Source organism: Scyliorhinus torazame, chromosome 3 (assembly GCF_047496885.1).
Source record: "Scyliorhinus torazame isolate Kashiwa2021f chromosome 3, sScyTor2.1, whole genome shotgun sequence".
In the NCBI taxonomy this organism is placed as follows: Eukaryota; Metazoa; Chordata; class Chondrichthyes; order Carcharhiniformes; family Scyliorhinidae; genus Scyliorhinus; species Scyliorhinus torazame.
In genome coordinates, this window is record NC_092709.1 from 314,020,378 (window position 1) to 314,040,335 (window position 19,958).

The 19,958-nt window shown below is 47.5% G+C and overlaps 1 long non-coding RNA gene across 2 annotated transcripts in view; it reads right to left on the minus strand.

The window, feature by feature from the left end:
- Nucleotides 1–1,376: 1,376 nt before the first annotated feature.
- LOC140409241 (uncharacterized) overlaps nucleotides 1,377–19,958 on the minus strand; it is an 82,969-nt gene continuing 64,387 nt past the window's right edge. For both annotated transcript variants that reach the window (XR_011940310.1, XR_011940311.1), the window contains exon 3: nucleotides 1,377–1,780. This is a non-coding gene — a long non-coding RNA (uncharacterized lncRNA). The remainder of the gene's footprint in view (nucleotides 1,781–19,958) is intronic.

Here is a 19,958-nt window from a genome sequence, read left to right on the forward strand (position 1 = left end):
CCCCGTGTTATTGAAATATCAGTTTAATTCCGTTTAATTAATGTTGTTGATGACACAACTGAGAGCACTAATATGCTCTGGAGGCAACAATAAGCCTCCAGGGTGAGAATTATGCCGTGTGGGGAATCCGTTTTACTAATGATGAAGCTTGTTTGGGTGGGTTTATAAATTGCAGCTGAGACCAGAACCTCGGTGACTGCAGTTAACACTTCAATGACTGCAGAGAGTGCTCTTGTGAATGAGCAGACTAACCATTTGGGGATGGCTCTGGAGAGAGCACAGAGGAGGTTTACAAGAATGTTGCCAGGGCTAGAAAAGTGTGGCTACTAGGAGAGATTGGTAAGGTTGGGGTTATTTTCCTTGGTATAATGAAGGCACGGTAGCACAGTGGTTAGCATTGTTGCTTCACAGCTCCAGGGTCCCAGGTTCGATTCCCGGCTTGGGTCATTGTCTGTGCGGAGTCTGCACGTTCTCCTCGTGTCTGCGTGGGTTTCCTCCGGGTGCTCCGATTTCCTCCCACAGCCCAAAGATGTGCAGGTTAGGTGGACTGGCCATGCTACATTGCCCTTAGTGTCCAAAAATGTTAGCTGGGGTTACTGGGTTACGGGGAAAGGGCAGGTGTGTGGGCTTAAGTAGGGTGCTCTTTCGAAGGACCGAATAGCCTCCATCTGCCCTGTAAATTCTATGATTCTAAGACTGGAGGGGTGACTTAATTGAGGTGTACAAATTATGAAGGGCAGAGATAGAGTGGGCAGGATAAAATTGTTTACCTTGGTGGAGAATTCTAGAACCAGGGGCATAGATTCAAGATAAGCAGCAGAAGGTGTAGAGGGAACAAAGAGGTTGGGGGAGTCTGGAATTTGGTGCCCGAGTTGGTGGTGGAGGCAGAGACCCTAAACTCTTTTAAAAGGTACCTGGGTCTGCTGTAAGCTGCAGGGCTACGGACCGGGTTCAGGAAGGTGGGATTAGAAAGGACACCTGGGTGTCCTCAGGCTGGCATGAACAAGATGGGCCGAATGGCCTCCTTCTGTGCTGTAACCTTTCTATGAAGTAATAATAATCTATCATATTCTTTATTAGTGTCACAAGTAAGCTTACATTAACACTGCAATGAAGTTACTGTGAGAATCCCCTAATCGCCACATTCTGGCGCCTGTTCGGGTACACAGAGGGAGAAATCAGAATATCCAATTCACCTAATAAGCACGTCTTTCGGGACCTGTGGGAGGAAACCAGAGCACCCGGAGGAAACCCACACAGACGCGGGGAGAACGTGCAGACTCCGCACAGACAGTGACCCAAGCCTGGAATCTAACCCAGGTACCTGGCGCTGTGAAGCAACAGTGCTAACCACTGTGCTACCGAGCCGCCCATTCAATGATTCCACAATTCTTTATGATTGGTTGAGTTGGAGGATTTTCCTCAGTCAGAGGCTCTCCTGGGTGTCTGACTTTTTCCCTTGCCATTTCCCAGGGGTATAAAGTCTCTGAAACAAATGGGCACTGTGGTATCGGTTGGAGTGTCAACCTCCAGTGAGGAGCAAGGAAGGATAAGGAGGACGAGAAGATGGATGAGCGGAAGAAGGGAGCACAGGGGAGGCTCAGGATTCAGTGATGATTCCGAAGGAGAAGGGAGCAGCGGAAGGCCCCCGAGGGTCAGGAGGAACTCGCAGACCCTCGAAGGTGACCTCCGGCTGCTGTGAGAGGATATGACGCTACATCATCCTGGGATGGGAGTTGCTGCGTGGCCTCTGGCAGAGCTTGTAAAGAAGAGGTTTCTCCTGTAACAGAGAGACATCAGTGAGGCAGCAATAACCTGGCTACATCAGCCCTATCACACAATACATCTTGACCATTTCACTGTCCCACGTGAGATTACACTCACCATGTACCCTTGAACGATGGTGTCAAACTCAGATGATGAAGCTTGTCAAGGTTCCAACGTGTAGGAGGAACTGTTCAAGCTCATAAAAGGATTGGGAGGGCAGCTTGGTAGCACAGTGGTTAGCACTGTGGCTTCACAGCTCCAGGGTCCCAGGTTTGATTCCCGGCTTGGGTCACTGTCTGTGTGGAGTCTGCACATTCTCCCCGTGTCTGTGTGGGTTTCCTCCCGGGTGCTCCGGTTTCCGCCCACAAGTTCCGAAAGACGTGCTGTTAGGTGGATAGGACATTCTGAATTTTCCCTCAGTGTACCCGAACAAGCGCCGGAGTGTGGCGACTAGGGGCTTTTCATAGTAACTTCATTGCAGTGTTAATGTAAGCCGACTTGTGACAATAAAGATCATTATTATTATTAATGAGGGGGCACAGATTTAAAGTGAGTTTGCAAAATGAGCAAATGCGATGTGAGAAAAAAGCTTATTCACACACCGAGTGGTTCAGCTCTGGGCTGCAACTGCCCTGGAAGTGTGGTGGTTTTTTCAAAACATTAAAGAGGGCATTAGATGATTATTTGAACAGATTCAATGTGCAAGGGTTACGGGGAAAAGGCAGATGAATGACAGAAAGTCATAATGCTCATTTGGAGAGCCGGTGCAGACCTGATTGGCCAAATGGCCCTTTGCTTATGTGTCATAAGGTCATCCTGCAAACCAGCAGTTCTATAACCAGACCATTGTTTGAATTGAACAATGGCCTGGTCTAGGACAGCAGTGTCCTTGTGGAATCATGCTGCCTTTGACGAGCAGCAAATCTCAGTTGCCTCGTGCATTTGCTATTAAGACCTTTCACGCACTGGACCAAGATTCGTCATACTGAGGCCATAGTCACAGGGCCAACTTTATTTGGTCATATTGAGACTTTTCTGGCATCGGGACTAAATCCTTCTCACTATGCCCACACCGTTGACCACCTTGGCCATCTCCTCCCATGCAGCACATTGTCAGGCTGGGCATCCTCCTCTTGCCAGGGGTTAGCATGAGCTCCTCAGGTGGGTCTGAAACTTCATGCAAGGAGGGTTCTCAGTGAATCTGCGCTGAATCTAGGCGTTGGTTTGGCCCTTCTAGTCTGCCTCTCCCTTCGCTCCAATGTTGCAGACATCGCCGTACGAAAACATGTAATAAATATCCCCAATGCCGAATAGTTGGAGACTTGCTGAAGGTTAAAAATTAGGCCACCTCTAAAGAGTGACAAGGTTTGCAGGGATCTTGAATGCACTCACCTTACAAGACTGAAATTGCACAAGTCTTGTGTCTGTACGCTGAATCTGTAAGATTGCTCACCAGCTGGGCCCCCTGACAGTGTCCCGTACCAGGGGCCCCTTTAAAGTGTTGGTTATGACCCAGTTCTGGGTCACACCTGCTATCTCCCAATCAGACACCCGCCTTCCAGCACCCATTGGCCAGGATGAAGTCCTATATCCTGCTCTTGCTGTTAATTGGAAGCAATTAACATATTATCGGATACACTCCACTGGTGGATTCAGAAGATGGAATGCCACTGTCTTTGGGTGCTCAATGTCTCTTAAATCTTCTCCCAACCTTCCCTGCTGGGTGGAAACCAACCCCAGCTTCTCTGGTCTCTTCACGCAACTGAGTGACCCATCGCTGGCACCATTCCAGTAAATCTCCTTTGTCCCCTCTCCAATGCCTTCGCATTAGTGGTTCTCAGAATTGAACACAATACCCCTGCCAGTATTGTATAAAACTTCCAGATAACTTCTTTGCTTTTGTACTCCATTCCACTATTAATAAATGATAAATTCATTAGTGATGGCATGATATAGGCAACTGGCTGAGGCTGCACCAGCCTGTTTGCAAACTTGGTGTTGTATTTGATGTGAGAATGAGCGTCCGATTACATATCCGCACCATCGCTAAGAGCAACTCTTTCTATTAAGTTGGCCAACACTACCCCGTCTCAGCTCATATGCTGTAATAATGATGATAATCTTTATTGTCACAAGTAAGCTTACATTAACACTGCAATGAAGTAACTGTGAAAGTCCCCTAATAGCCACATTCCGGCGCCTGTTCGGGTACACAGGGAGAATTCAGAACGTCCAAATTACCTAACAGCACGTCTTTCGGGACTTGTGGGAGGAAACCGCAGCACCCGGAGGAAGCCCGCGCAGACACGGAGAGAACGTGCATATGTTATTCTCTAAGTCTGAATAAAGATTGTAGACTTCCAGTTAACACAAATACTTTATTCAATGGGTTTGTTCTGTTTCCAGAGCTTAACTAGATATAATACAGTCAAGAGGTATGACCAGTGAAGCTAAGGTAAGCTGCCTATGCTGAGCTGTCTCTGTGTGCTGCTGCTCACTAGTCCTGTGCTTCTGAAAGAGGCGGATCCTACCTTGGGCTGGACCCTTTATACCCGTCTCTGATGCTGCCCTCTAGTGTTGCTGTGGCTGTTACATCTGTCTGCAGTCCCTGGTGTATGTGCAGATGTATGTACAGATGTACAGATCACTACATCCCCCTCCTTTTAGTGGACATGTTTTCTATACTGGCCTCAAGAAAACTGTACATAACAAGTGGTGAGAATATGCAAATCTGCACACTGAAAATGATAAAGTAATATAGAAACAATTAACTGTGTTGTGAGTCCATCGTGAGAAATGTCCATATTCGTCTTGTGCGTGTGTTGAAGTGTCGTCCCAAATCTAGCCGGTCGGGTGCCTTACGGCTTCTGCTGGAGCGTCTTAACGGTGGTAGTAGGGATGATGGTTTGATGTAATCAAGAGTACTGTCTGGCGTTGTGTGGCGAGGAACGTCCTGTGGACAAGTGGACTCGGTCAAGTCTAGTGTGGGAAATACTGGCATTGGAGGTCGAATCTCTAATAGATCCTGACGGTTACGGCGAAAAAGTACTCCCGCAGACGATCTGACAATGTAGGACCGCGTGCCTCCTGCCTGATCACCGTGGCTGACTCAGACCATCCGTCTTCTGGGTCCCTGATTCTGATGGTGTCACCTATTGTCAGTGGCTTGAGTGGGATCGCATGTTGATTGTAGTATAGTTTTTGTTTGGAGCATAGTGCCCGCATGTCGTCGAGAGCCGGTGCGTTGCCGGGGTCTCGGAATTGCTTTGCCGGTAGGGTTATCCTGATTTCTCTGCCGAAGAACATTTGCGCTGGCGATAGTCCTGAGCTCAATGGGGTTGCTCGGTACGATATCAGAGCTAGGTTGCTGTCGGAACGTGACTCGGCTGCTTTGCTGATGAGTCGTTTAATGGTGAGGACACCTTTTTCCCCTGTTCCATTTTGATTGTGGGTAGCGATTCTGACCTCGACTTTTTCCTGTGTTTGTGGTATAGATTCTGTATGTCATCGTTTGTGAAAGCTGTTTTGCTTGTTTGTTCTGGAGCAGATGTGAATTCGTGAGATTCTTTATCATGCCATGGTATGTTTGTAGTCTTGTCATTGTTTCGCAGTGTGCTGTGGCATTGTCCTTCCCGTGCAGAGTTGTACCATGTTGTACAGGTCGTTGTTTCATTGTTGTTGTTTCTGTCTTTGTTGTTTTCGTTGTCGTTCTTGTTGTTGGTTTTGTTGTTTCTGTCTTGGTTGTTTTCATTGGCATTCTTGTTGTTGTCGTTCTTGTTGTTCTTTTCGTTGCGCTTGTTGATTCTGTTTTCATTGTTTCGCTTTTATTGTTCTTTTTCTTGTCGTGCTTGTTGTTTCTGGGATGCTTCTTGTTGCTTTTGTTGTTCTTGTTGCGCTGCATGTTGTTTTTGTTGCTGTTGTTCTTGGTTCTGCTGTGCTTCTTGTGGTTTTTGTTGTTCTTGTTGCGCTCAATGAGTGTGCCATGTGGATGATTTGAGTCATTGTCACAGTTATTGGTGTCAGTGTCCTTTGTGGTATCTGTTACATTGAGCGTTTCTTCTTGAGAATGATCTGATGTTGCATTGATGTTGGTGACATCAGTCATTTGTGGTGGATTCGATTCCTCTTCTTTGCTTACTTGGTACTCCTCTTCTAGAGTCACTTCTGGTTCACTTGAATTATCATTGATTTCTTGGTGCTCCTCTTTTGGAGTCATTTCAGGTTCATTTGATTCATCTGTGATCTCTTTGTGCTCCTTTTCTTCAAGATTTCAATTGACGTGGTCTCTCTGGACTCATGGGTGGCCGTCCTCTGATTGTTGAGTGCTTCTGTGCAGACGAGCTGAGATATGTCAGTCTCACTATGATCCTGCACATCCTGTATGGGAATTGTGATTTCTTCGTCACTTGTCTGTCATACAGTGGGTAGACATTCAGTGTCTTCTTCTGGTGGCTCAAATAAGCTTGATAGATCTTCATGGTCCTGTACATACATGGCGTTCGCTATGGACTATTTGCTTGCTTCCATTTTTGAGTCTGTCACCGAGCTGTCTGTGGAGGCTTGCATCACTCTCTTTGTGGAGGCTTGCGTCGCTCTCTTTGTGGAGTCCTTCATCGCTCTCTCTGTGGAGTCCTTCATTGCTCTCTCTGTGGAGTTTGTCATCGCTCTCTCTGTGGAGTCCTTCATCACTCTCTCTGTGGAGTCTGTCATCGCTCTCTCTGTGTAGTCTGTCATCGCTCTCTTTGTGGAGTCGTGCAGTATTCTCACTCTAGAGTCGATCTGTGCTCTTTCAACAGAGTCATTCTGTGCTCTCTGTGGGGCGTCGTCTTCGTCTTGGGTATTGCTGTCATCCAATGTATCGACGATCTGCCATGGCACCCTGGTATTGGATTCATCTACCATGATAAGAGTCGTATTGAGCTTTTCAACCGTGTTGCAGATGCTGTGATCAGTATATCCGAATAACTCAGCCATGTCTGAGCAGTATTGAGTGTATTGTTCGATAGACAAATCATCGCTTTCTGTTTCAGAGTTGTGATCGTTCTCTTCATGTTCAATCAAGAAATCATCTTCTTGTGTGGAGGCTGAGACCCTTCGTGGTGCGTGGACCATTCTCTGTTTCTTGGCGTCAGGCCACAGCATAATCCTGGACTCACGAGTCGGGATGTCATATATACTGGGCTGAAGATTCCCCAATCCGAAGAACTCATCGTTGGGATCTTCACGGTACAACACCTCTAGTTGCGGTTCGGATTTGGTACTGGGGCAGCCATCTCCCAAGATGTGCCATAGTCTACAAGGACCATATCATCTTCTAGGGCGGTGCTAGCTGCTTGTTCCAGGGTGTTGTGAAAGTTATTTTCAACTGCTGATGTAAGTTTGGGCCTTGTTCTGTCTTTTGAGGCAAGAAAATTTGGTTTTGCAGCTTTAAATTTAGTTTTGTTCATTTTCGTGCATTTCCCTTTTAAGTGGGCATGGTGCTGGTCCTCTGACGTCATGACGCTTGTGACGTCATGCGTGGGACTCGATTGCCCATGCGCACTCCGAGTTTCCTGTACTGTGTGCTCTTTTCGCAACTGCGCATGTGCGGCTCCTTTATCAAGATGGCTGCCGCTCAGAACCTCCGTCTTCCTCCGATTCAACCCTGCCTCCGCCTCGTGGTGAGTGTTCGTGCCATTTTTACCAATTTTGTTTTCTAAATGATGATTCTGTGTTTGTAGAGATTCAAAGTATTGATTGTTCATAAGCAAGGCATTTTGTATAACGATTTCTAGAGTTAGATACTTATTTTGTGATAGTTCTTCCCTCAAATTTTTATCAGACAGTCCAGAAATTAATTGATGCATTATCACAGTGTCTCTGAAATCAGCATAATCACAGCCTTGTGGTATTAACTTGAGATTTGTAATAAAATCAGAGATGGGCCCTCCGTTTCTCTGACAAGAGTTAAATCTTTCCAGCATCTTACCAGAGTGACTCTTACAGTGTTCATCAAATTTTTTGAGTATAACTTCTAATTTGGTGTTGTGCTCACCTTCTAAGTAATTAAAGCAATTATAGATTTCTCTAGCTTTGTGCCCTCCTCTTGAGAGTAGTAAGGCTATTTTCGTTGCATCAGAGGCAGTGCTTAAATCATTAGCTGTAATAAATATTTGGAACAGCTGTTCAAACATTTTCCAGTTATAACTTAAATTACCGGCTGTTTCCAGCTGCCATGGAGTTCCAACAAGTTCCATCGAATCAGTTAGTTGTCAAGGATCCATTTCCTGCTAAGTCTTCCACAGTCAAATATCCATCTCAAGTCCTTCTTCTCTTGCTGGTGTCTAGCAAGCTTTCTGAAATCTCTCCTGGTATCATATGTTATTCTCTGAGACTGAATAAAGATTGTAGACTTCCAGTTAACACAAATACTTTATTCAATGGGTTTGTTCTGTTTCCAGAGCTTAACTAGATATAATAGTCAAGAGGTATGACCGGTGAAGCTAAGGTAAACTGCCTATGCTGAGCTGTCTCTGTCTGCTGCTGCTCACTAACCCTGTGCTTCTGAAAGAGGCGGAACCTACCTTGGGCTGGACCCTTTATACCCGTCTCTGATGCCCTCTAGTGATGCTGTGGCTGTTACATCTGTCTGCAGTCCCTGGTGTATGTGCAGATGTATGTACAGATGTACAGATCATTACAGTGCAGACATCACACAGACAGTGACCCAAGCCAGGAATCAAACCTGGGACCCTGGAGCTGTGAAGCAAGAGTGCTACCCACTGTGCTACCGTGCCGCCCGTGTTGAAACCCCCAACCATGCCTTGTTACTTCTAGACTTCACGATTAATGTGCACTCCTGACTGACCTTCCATCAATCAGTCACCATTAACATGCGCTCATCCAACACTCTACTGCCTGTATCCAACACACACCAAATCCAGTTCACCCATCACCCCTGTTCCCGCTGACCCACATTGACATCAGGAGCTCCAAAGAAGGGTCGTATGGCCTCGGGTTTTTCTAGCACTTTCTGTTCAGATTTCAGATTTCCAGCATCCGCACTATTTTGTCTTTGTATTACTGTATAAATGTAAATTGTTGATGTAAATGTGTTCTTTGGGGATCATTTGCTCGGTATTATTTTTAGCTACCAATTTGTGGTTTTTGGAGTAGAATTTAATTCTCGTGGCATCTAATCCGATGCCACTAGGGAGACTAGCACGTTCCCTCGGGAGTCGGCAGAGCTGTGGACCGTGAACTGAGCAATCTGCAAGGCATTGATACATTGGTATCATTGACAAAACCCATTCAGGCTGTGTGGAGGGTGTTCCACAGCACCACATCTCCCTGGGGTACTGATGTAGTCTGCCTAGCACTGTTTCAAGTGACATTATGTGAACAGTCTCTTTCCCTTTGTAGTTGCGATTTGCCAGGGTGGGGATGGTAGCAGGCAGGTTGGGGGAGGGGGTGTTGTGGCGGGTTGGAAGGGGGTGAATGTCTCTGCATGCCCATCATTGGCTTTTTGAGTTGGGAAGCAGCGAAAGCTGACTGTCCATAACACAACCAGACCTGACGCAGCTGCTCAGCAAGTGCCTGAGCTGAGGAATCTTTGTCTGGGCTGGCTATGCTTCATAAGGGAGCCAGTCGCACAGTTTAGACCGCGTTCTCCAGCCTGACCTTCAGACAGGATTAGCGACAAGGACAGCTTTGCCAGTGGCTGGGGGGATGCTTGCTGGCTTGAACTTTTACGCCACTGTGTCTTTTAAAGTCACCGCAGGAACAAAATGTCAGATTAATCAATTAGCATTGCACCTGGCAGATGACAGATGTTTTGTTGACCAGGATGAAGGCTTTCCTCATGGAAACTATCTGTCACAACAGTAATGCCAGAGGGCACCATAACAGTTTGAGTATGGCAGCTTGATACAAAGTTCATGCTGCTCAAGAACACACATTTGTGACCATTCTTACCCAGTCGCTAATACTGCGGCGTCTGCCACAAATCTTTGGTGATCTGTGGCCATATCCATAAAGGTACACACATTAAATAAAATCAAAAATCCAGCATCGGGAATAAATGGGATGGGCACCAGCCGCTGATATGTTTCCAATGCTCCGGTGTCCAGTGACGGCAACATCAGGGTTCGTGCTTGGGCTTTGTGTTCTCCACCCCTCCATGATTCACTGGCCCTCTGGGTCGCATTCACATGGGTGTGGATTGGTATAAGTATTTCCCAGCATGGCCAGCGTGGTGGACCTCACGGTGGGCCAAGGGGGTAAGTGTTTTTATTTTTTTTAAATATTCTTTATTTTCACAAGTAGGCTTACATTAACACTGCAATGAGGTTTCTGTGAAAAGCCCCTAGTCGCCACATTCCAGTGCCTGTTCGGATACACAGAGGGAGAATTCAGAATGTCCAATTCACCTAACGTCTTTCGGGACTTGTGGGAGGAAACCGGAGCACCCGGAGGGAACTCTAGCAGACACAGGGAGAACGTACAGACTCTGCACAGACAGTGACCCAAGCCGGGAATCGAACCTGGGACCGTGCCGCCGTATTTAAGGTAGGTGCCACCCCCAGGACCATCGGAGGGCCTCCCTTCTCCCACAATACAAATGCCACCCACCAGAGACCCCCACCAGAAACCGTCAGAGACCCCTACCAGATACCTCCAAAAGACCCCCCAACAACAAACCCCTCCCACTGGAGACCCCCAATAGACACCGTCCACCAGAGATCCCATCAGAGAGCCCCCATTATGGGGAAGCCCCATAACAGGGAACCCCCCCAACAGAGAACCCCACATATCACAAAACTCCCCATAGAATAGAATCCTCTCCTCTTCTCCCATCACTCACCCTTGCCTGAAAGCCAAAAAAAACCAGTCCTGACAGAAACTGTGGAAAAAAATACTGTTTTCTCACTCACCTGTACATTACACCTGCTGCCTCAGACAGGTCTCTGGAGAGCAGCAGCTGTAACTTAATACAAAGCCAAAATCACATCACAAGGCTTCAAACCCCGTCAGATCCTTTGACCTGCAAGGCTTCTATTCACTTTTAGTAGTCTGTAATTGACAGCTTCCAGGCAGCCAGTTGTCTAGATTTATCATTTTAATTTCCTTTCACACTTGAATGGATCTCAAATAGCCTGCTGTGAAACTAACCACAATGTTTATAAACATCGAAGTATGATTGACAGCTCATGACCACATCCAGAGTGCTTTCTGCTGAGAAAAAGAAGTGAAAGCACTTAACTCCTAGATGATTGTAAACATTGCAAGAGTCAGAAACATGCCCGCCACCAATCAAGCAGGCGATTTAGATCATAAGAAGGTCAATTGAATGCTATTTTTACGTGGCCCATCTGGTTTTACTGTTGGCAGGTGAATCAATTGGGTGGCCTTTATTTTTTTTTAAAGTATATTTTATTACAAACATGTATCAAAACAAGTTATAACAAATAAGCACCCCGGGAAACATACTTCCCAGCAATCAACCATACAGTCTGTACACATTTCTTCCCCTTTTCCACGCCCTACACCCTGCACCCCGCCCCCCCCCCCCCCCCCCCCTACTGAGCCCCTTAACTCATACTCATACTTTACCTTCTCCAACTGCAGGAAGTCGGACAGGTCACCCAACCAAGCCTCGACCCCCGGTGGCGATGCCGACCGCCACTCCAGCAAAATTTGCCGCCGTGCAATCAGAGAGGCGAAGGCCACAACATTGACCTTCCTCCTCCGGCTTCTCTGAAACCCCAAATATCGCCACCAAAGTGTCTGGGTCCACATCCTCTTCAACTGGCTAAGACCACGAACACCCCCGCCCCGAATCTTCCCAATTTTTCACAACCCCAAAACATGTGCGCGTGATTCACTGGGTCCCGCCTACACCTCTCAGACTCATTTGCTACACCCTGTGCACTATCTTAAACTGTATCAGGCTCATCCTTGCACAAGAGGCGGTCCCGTTTACCCTACGCAGTGCCACACTCCATGTTCCAAAATTGATCTCCATTCCCAACTCCGCTTCCCATTTCTCCACCCGCTCGCCTCCCTGCTCCCCCAACCAGTTGTATATATCCTCAATTCTTCCCTCCCCTTCCACGTCCGGAAGCAGGAGTCACTCCAGCAGGGTGTATCCTGGCAACCTAGGGAACCCCCTCCAGACCTTTCAGGCAAAGTCCCTAACCTGCAGATGCCTGAATTTATTCCCCATCAGCAGTTCTGCCCTTTCCCTTAGCTCCTCCAGACTGGCGAACCCTTCCTCCAAATAAAGATCCCTCACCTTGGCCAGCCCCACTTCCCTCCACCTCTTGTATACCCTATCCATCACCCCCGGCTCAAACCCATGGTTCTCGCACAGCGGCATTAACACCGACATCCCTTCCACCCGAAAATGCCCCCTCAACTGGTTCCATATCTTTGTTGTTCGTTTTAGCCTTAGTTTACTTTATTCTTATTCTGTCACCTTTGCTCATGACTCGCCAGGTATCTTTCTGATACCGCCACGTGGTTCAAGTCCAAGTCATGATCAATAATGCAACACACCGCTTAGTAAGAGTTAAATCAACGCTCATTTATTATATACAGCAATTAATACTTATACAATAATCCTACTTCTAGACTACTACCTACCACTAAAGGCCAATACTTAACTTTGGAAGTGGCCCACCAGGTCAGGGAAACGAATGGTCGTTCGAATTGGTTCTGAGCCTGCGGGATTCAAAAGCTGGTACAAGTCAATAGTCAGGAGCGCCTATCTGGTAGCAATCGCTGGAGTAACACTTACAGTTTCTTGTAGAAGGGTCTCGAAGGTTGCGAGCAGGAAGAGAAGGGTCGAGTTGAACTTGGCCCCTATTTTTATAGTCCCCAGGGGCTTCCCGCCTCTCGGGGCAGACCTTGTACCTGGTTCCAAGTGATTGGACTTGTTCCCAATCACTTGGCTCGATATGCTCCAATAATGGGGCGATTCCTTGATCGGGGGGGTGGTCATTTACCTTTCTTTGTGTCAGCCCCTGCTGACATGGACTGTACCACCGGGCTCCCAGAATACCCACTCGGAACCATTGGCAATGCTGCCGTCACCATAGCCCTCAAAGTAGTCACTTTACAAGATTCCTCCTCCATCCTAACCCATTCTACCCCTTCTCCTTCCCACCACTGCCGCACCCTATCCACATTCGCCACCTAATAATAATAATTTAATTAATAATCTTTATTGTTACAAGTAGGCTTACATTAACAATGCAATGAAGTTACTGTGCAAAGTCCCTAGTCACCACATTCCGGCGCCTGTTTAGTCGCCACATTCCGGCGCCTGTTCGGGTACAGAGGGAGAATTTAGAATGTCCAATTCACTTAACAAGCACGTCTTTCGGGACTTGTGGGAGGAAACCGGAGCACCCGGAGGAAATCCACACAGACACAGTGAGAATGTGCAAACTTCGCACAGACAGTGACCCAAGCTGGAAATTGAACTTGGGACCCTGGCGCTGTGAAGCAACAGTGCTAACCACTGTGCTGCCGTGCCGCCCACAAATTAAGCAGATTCGGCAATGCCAATCTCCCGTGCCTCCTCTGCTTCTGCAGAAGGGTCCTTCCGACCCTCGGCACCTTCCCCGCCCATACAAAGCCTAAAATGATCGTGCCCAATTTCCGAAAAAAGGCCTTTGGTATAAAGAATGGGAGAGCCTGAGGAAAGAGTGGAGTCCCGTTTGATCGCGAGGGGTGGGGTCTGGTGAATCGTCTGCACCTTTTCCACCACTGGATGGAGGCCTCTGCTGTCCACCCAGTATCCCAGATATGTGGGCTCTGGCACGTGCAAACCGCACTTCTCCCTCCGGAGGCGGAAGCGGCCCGACTAAACGGCTCGAGGACCTCGGTTAGCTTCTCCACGTGCTCCTGATGCGAGGTCCCGGTGTTGAGAACTTCGTCCAGGTCGACGGACACCCTTGGCAACCCTCACAAGATGTTCTCCGTAACCCTCTGGAATATCGCACAAGCCGAGAAGACTCCAAACGGCGACCACGTATATTAATACAATCCCCGATGGGTATTGATCATCACGTATTTCCAGGAACTTGTCTTGAGCACCACTTTAAGCAGGCATGGCTCATGTCCAGCTTAGTGAACATTTTTCCAACGCTGATCCGGGCGTAGAGATCCTTGATCCGAGGGATCAGGTAGCGGTCAAGGTGGGATACACGGTTATTTTATAGTCCCCACAGAGCCGTACTGACACATCCGGCTTCAACACGGCAACCATGGGCATGGCCCAATCGGCATAGTCGATAGGGCGACTTATCCCCAGCAACTCCAAACGGTCCAATTCCTGGTCCATCCTGGTGTGAAGTGCGTATGGCACAGGGCGGGGGCGGGAATACCAGGGCTTGGTGTTCTCCTCCACATTTATCATGGCCATAGCTCTTTTAATGTCCCTAGGGCTTTGAAAAAAACCAAAGGGAACTTGGACATCTGACTCCATCTGACCCAAGGGGGTACATCTGACACACAGGTTGCCAATCCAAGTGTAGGTGACGCAGCCAATCGCGTCTCAATAGACTGAGTCCATTGCCTCGGACTACCACCAATGGTAAGCTCATGGACTGGTCTCTGTATGCCATGGACACATGGGCAGTGCCCTCGATTTCTAAGGGCTCCCTGGTATATCTGAGCAGTCGGGCCTCTGGGTCACAAAGCTCTCGTGGCTGAAGACCTGTCCGGATGGCGGTAAACGTGCATAGACTGATGGCCAAAACCGCCGCTCCTGTGTCCAGTTCCATCTTGGTAGGGTGTCTGTTTAACATCAGTGTCACCCAGATAGGTGCTGTTCTGGGGCCAGTCACACAGAGCAGCGGTAGGGTTGGCTCCTCAGCGTGCAGGTCCTCCAGGAAATGTGTGCGGCTGCTTGGTGGGAAATGGTGACTTGTCCGTTGCCGGGGACAGCGCCCTCATGTGATTATCCAGTGCCTTGCTCCTGGCCTTGGTTTCCCACTCAATACTGGCATCTGTCATCGGGGAAAGCTGTGCAGTGGGAAGCTCCACGGTCGCTCTGGGGCAAGTCCAGTAACAGTCGGCCGATTGTCTTGGCGACGCCCAATGTTCCGGACCGCCAGGCCCTAGAGTTCCATGGAGCCCGCGGTCGGCGCTGTACTGGGAGGGCGCTATGTTGACGGCCTTGTCAAGGGTCAGGGTGGTCTCCATTAACAGCTTTGGCTGCATCTCCCAGTCCTGAAGTCCACAGACAAAGCAGTCCCGCAGCGATTCAGACAGGGCGGCTCCGAACTGGCAGGGGGCAGTGAGTCCCCAGAAGTGTACTCAGTATTCCCCTGTGCCCCTGTAAGGCAGCACGGTAGCACAGTGGTTAGCACAGTTGCTTCACAGCTCCAGAGTCCCAGGTTCGATTCCTGGCTTGGATCACTGTCTGTGCAGAGTCTGCATGTTCTCCCCGTGTGTGCGTGGGTTTCCTCCGGGTGCTCTGGTTTCCTCACACAGTCCAAAGAAGTGCAGGTTAGGTGGATTGGCCATACTAAATTGCCCTTGGTGTCCAAAAAAGGTTAGGTGGGGTTACAGGGAAAGGGTGCAGGTGTAGGGATAGGGTGGAGGTATGGGATTAGGGTGCTGTTTCCAAGGGCCGGTGCAGACACGATAGGCCGAATGGCCTCCTTCTGCATTGTAAATTCTATGATTCTATGATTCTATGACTCGGACCATAAACAGTGGCTATGAATTTAGGTGACGGCCTACCCGGTCAATCAGCGTGGCAAATGACAACCCGTCCAGCCTGTCTGGGTAATCAAGTTCCCGATTAGTGAATAAGTCGGTTCACAAACAGCGGTCAGCCAGGTGACGGTCTGTCGCTCGTCACTGGTGATGGCGTTTGAGCGGAAAAAAAGTTGAAATCTTTCAACGTACTGGTCCAATTGTCTGAGTGGGCGTCAAAAAGCTTGGGTTTACCTGGTTATGCCATGCCTGCCGGTCGGAGAGCGGCCTCCCGAGATGGTTGAGAAACAATCCAAACTCGCAGCACTTGCCTCGTACGGCAGCTCATCCCATCCTCGTCGCCAGCTGTAGACGGAGGCAAAGACTCCACCAGAGGCCAGGCTGACAGGATTTCACACTCCACACTGCTCCCAGGTCAGAGTTCATATTCTTTGGGGAGCTCCTCCAATTAGAAGGGAGTTGCACCCCCTAGTCACCTGAGTAGCTCATACTTAGGTGTGTAGGGGGGGAAGCGGATGCTATACAGCTCTGTCCCTGTAGGGGATTGTAACAGCACTAAGATTAACTCAGCTGGAATGGGAATCAAACCCATATTGTTGGCACTGCTCTGAACGCCACCCTAGCCATCTAGCCAACTGAGCTAACCGATGGTGATGGGTAAGGTTGGAAATTGTAGGCTGTTGTTTCTTTCTCAAGTGTGCAAGCATTTCTTAGCTGATCCACTTCCTTCACTTTTATGCTTTTTCATGTGATGCATGGAATTTAAATACAATTGTTGAACAACATTGAAAGAAATCTCTTCAATTTATTCCTAAGTGAATCTTCCTACGGTCATTTATACCTCAATATTGGAAGGATATGTTTTTAATTGTCAATCTTAAAATAGCATTTCAAGCTTTGCAAGTTCCAATGTGCCACCCAATCTCCAACAAGGCAAATACTGTTATCAATCAATGATAAATATATTGTATTGTATAATTTATAAATGGCAACTGCTTTTGGAATGTTAACAAGCAAATGGGGCTTCATACAGATGTGTTAAGAATTTGCAGGTTATTATTTGAACTGTGTATTTTTAAGATGTCTGAGATTTTGAAAAGAACATTCCAAGCAAAAGTTCATCTTGATAGGGAAACGTCCCTTTGTCAATCAGTTAACTCTTTTTCTCCTGAGGATTTAGAACAATTACTCTGCTGTGAGGTAACACAAGAATAGCTTGAAAAAAAAATCCCCAATTCAGAACCATCCAGTCAAAAGCCATCTCTTTACTAAATGTTGATTTATTTGTCTTCATTAAGTTTTAGGCCCAATATGAAACATTTCCACCTAGTCTAATCCAGCCAAAACAAACCGGCCTTATCAGGGATAGACAATCCATCAATAACACATGTTGCTCATTCAAGATTGTTCCCAATATGTCAAAGCGCGAAAGGAGACTCTGGTGGTCTCTTTCAGTACGGAGAAATTGTTTGACTGGTTGGAGCCGAAATGTTCTTATTTGTGTTAAAGACAGATTCAATCTGCGACTGAAGTGCATTAAATGGATTTGGGTTACCATATAACTTCCCTCTGGCTGCACGGAATATAAATGGGATCATATCCAAGCATTTCAGTTACAAAGAAGAACCAGCCCGGGCTGTCTGTTTTTTGTTTATATGATTTACAATGCTTATTGAGCCACTGGAAAAGACAATCAGATTAAAGTTGGCTATCTCAGAGGCTATGACGAGGAAGGGTTGAACAAGTGCAGAATGAGCTAAAGGGGTGGCTTTGGCTATAGGGAAGTAAGGGAGGACTGACCACATGACCGGCTCGGGGCCAATCGCATGGGAGCCCGTGAGCCACGGCAAATGGAAAGTTCGCTTGGGTTCCTCGGAATAGGACCCCGGGCAGTGTGAACCAGGAAGCTGAAGAATAAAGACCTGATGTATAGTGTTCCGTGCCTGGTATCTAACTGCCTTTACCTTTCACCAATAAACCCTTTCTTTACTAATGAAGCCTCCAGTGTATGTGGAGAGCCACTTCATTGGTGACAAGAAAAATATTTTTGATCACAGCCTTCGTACATCGAGGGAGAAGCAAGGAGCAGTTGAGAAATCAGAGTAAGCGTCAGAATCATTTAAACTGTGAATAGAAATCCCTATCATTGGGAAAGTAGACCCATTTGACCAAGGGATTGCATCATGGAGTCAGTACATTGAATGACTCCGTTTCTTCTTTACCGCAAATGAGATCACAGACGAGGACACGCAGAAAGTGATGCTTCTGACAGTTTGGGGCCCCAGACCTATAATTTGATTAGGAATCTTACATCACTGGAGGCCTCCGACTCGAAGACTTTTGACCAGTTGGTGAAATTGGTTCAAGAACGTTACAGCCCAAGACTTTGATTATCCTCCAATGTTATAAATTCAATTTTGCAGTGAGGGACCATGACGAGTCAGGCCTTCATAGTATTGCTCTTTATGATAATGAGGCTCTATTTATAATATGATGTTATGTCCCAACAGCGTCGCCAATACTGTGGGTATTTCTATTTATCTCGGTGAACCACAAGCCTTCCCTTATATCGATCAAATGACCACACAACCAGTTAATTAGTTCAAAAGATGGTTTATTTACATGCACAAGGATTACTTCGACATGCAAACACAATATCTACTACGAGTTAAACTACACCTATCAGCTACAATAACCTATACTTAACTTCAGGGCGACCGGCACTGTGCAAGTGGATAAGGCCTTTATCTGGATTTCACTTGGCTGGTTCGAAGAAAGTGGCTCTTTCTCTGCTGGGCTCATCCGTCAAGGAGCGATCGTTGGTCTTGAACTTGGCTGGCTGTTCTTTCTACAGTTGGCTGGCACAGGCTGGATTCAAAGGAGGCTGGCACAGGCTGGATCCAAAAGAGACAGAACATATGGCTGTGTCCTCTTTTATCCCTCTGGGATTTCGCGCTCTTTGGGGCGATCCTTAACCTTGCACCCAATAGTTCGACAGGGCTCTAATCACTGCCTTCGATTTCGGCCAATAAAGGGGCGGGTGCCTTGGATAGCTGGGCGGGTCCTTAGCGGTCATTGACCTTGGCAGTTGGTCTCTCTGAGTAACGGGAGTGGCGCCGATCAGTCTGTGGCTATACCGGTTTCTTGATTGAAGTCCTATTGTCCTGGGAAACGGGCCATTAAGAATGAAAATTAACGGGGGGTTCGATCAGGTCTAACTACCTGTGTTTCAGATACACAGAAGCTCTGTATCTGTCTGAGTCCGGGATTGGCCATAATTCCCATGGTCCTTTGTAGGTGGCCATCTCAGATGGCTACAATAGCCAGGCCTCGCCAGCTTGCTGAGCACTGTGAGTTCATACTCAGTGATATATTGCGCGTCCTTAATATCCAGAAGAAGCTTCTGGCAGAGACCACAATTGCATTGGAAAAAGCGATTGAGATAGCTATGGTGTTAGCGTGTGAAAAACAAGGCGTCACTGACCTTCAAAGCATGACTGAAGGGGAGGTTAACCAATAATATGGCGGTACGCAGTTGAATGCAATCCAATTGAGTAAAAAGGCTCTGACTCAAATTGTCTTAAGGGTAAACGGTAGACGCCTTAAAATGGAAGTTGACACCGGGCCTTCGGTGACTGCAGTGGGTGAGCAAACCTTCTGATATCTATGTACAGGAACACAGTCTTTTAGCTTAAAGAGTATTACAGCGAAACTTTCAACATACACCGGGGTGGATTTTGAAATTCCTTGGAACAGCCTATTGGCCTCCAGAAGGCAGGAGGCCAATCTACCTTGGGCCGCCATGCAAGAATATAGACCCAGTCTGTTGGGAAGAGACTGCTTACAGAAGATTAGGCTCAATTGGCTGGAGATCTTCAAAATACCTGACGCCGTCCTCCAAGATGTCTTGAGGAGGTATGAAGATGTCTTCCACAAAACACTGGGCTGAACTAAGGGTGCAAAAGCCAAGATATATGTCAATCCAGATTCAACACCCAATTTTTGGGGGGGCCAGGCCAGTGCCATACGCATTGCATCAGAAGGTTCAAGCAGAGCTAAGGACACTGGATGAGCTGGAGGTAATCAAGCCAGTTCAGATTTTAGAGTGGGAGCTGCCAATAGTCCCTGTCATTAAACCTGATCGGTTGAGAAGGAATTTTGGGGACTATAAGATAACCATAAATCAGGCTGCCAAGGTTGATCGGTATCAGATTCCCTGAATTGGAGACCTCTATGCCAAGTTGGCAGGATGCCTCACCTAATCAAAATTGGACCTAAATACGCCTACCTGCAACTAGAGTTGGAATAGGAGTCTCAGACTTTTGATACAATCAATATGCACAAAGGCCTCTTCCAGGAGACCAAAAGGTGATTCCATAGGACCATAAGACATTGGAGCAGAATTAGGCCACTCGGCCCTTTGAGTCTGCTCCGCCATTCAATCATGGCTGATATTTTTCTCATCCCCATTCCCCTGCCTT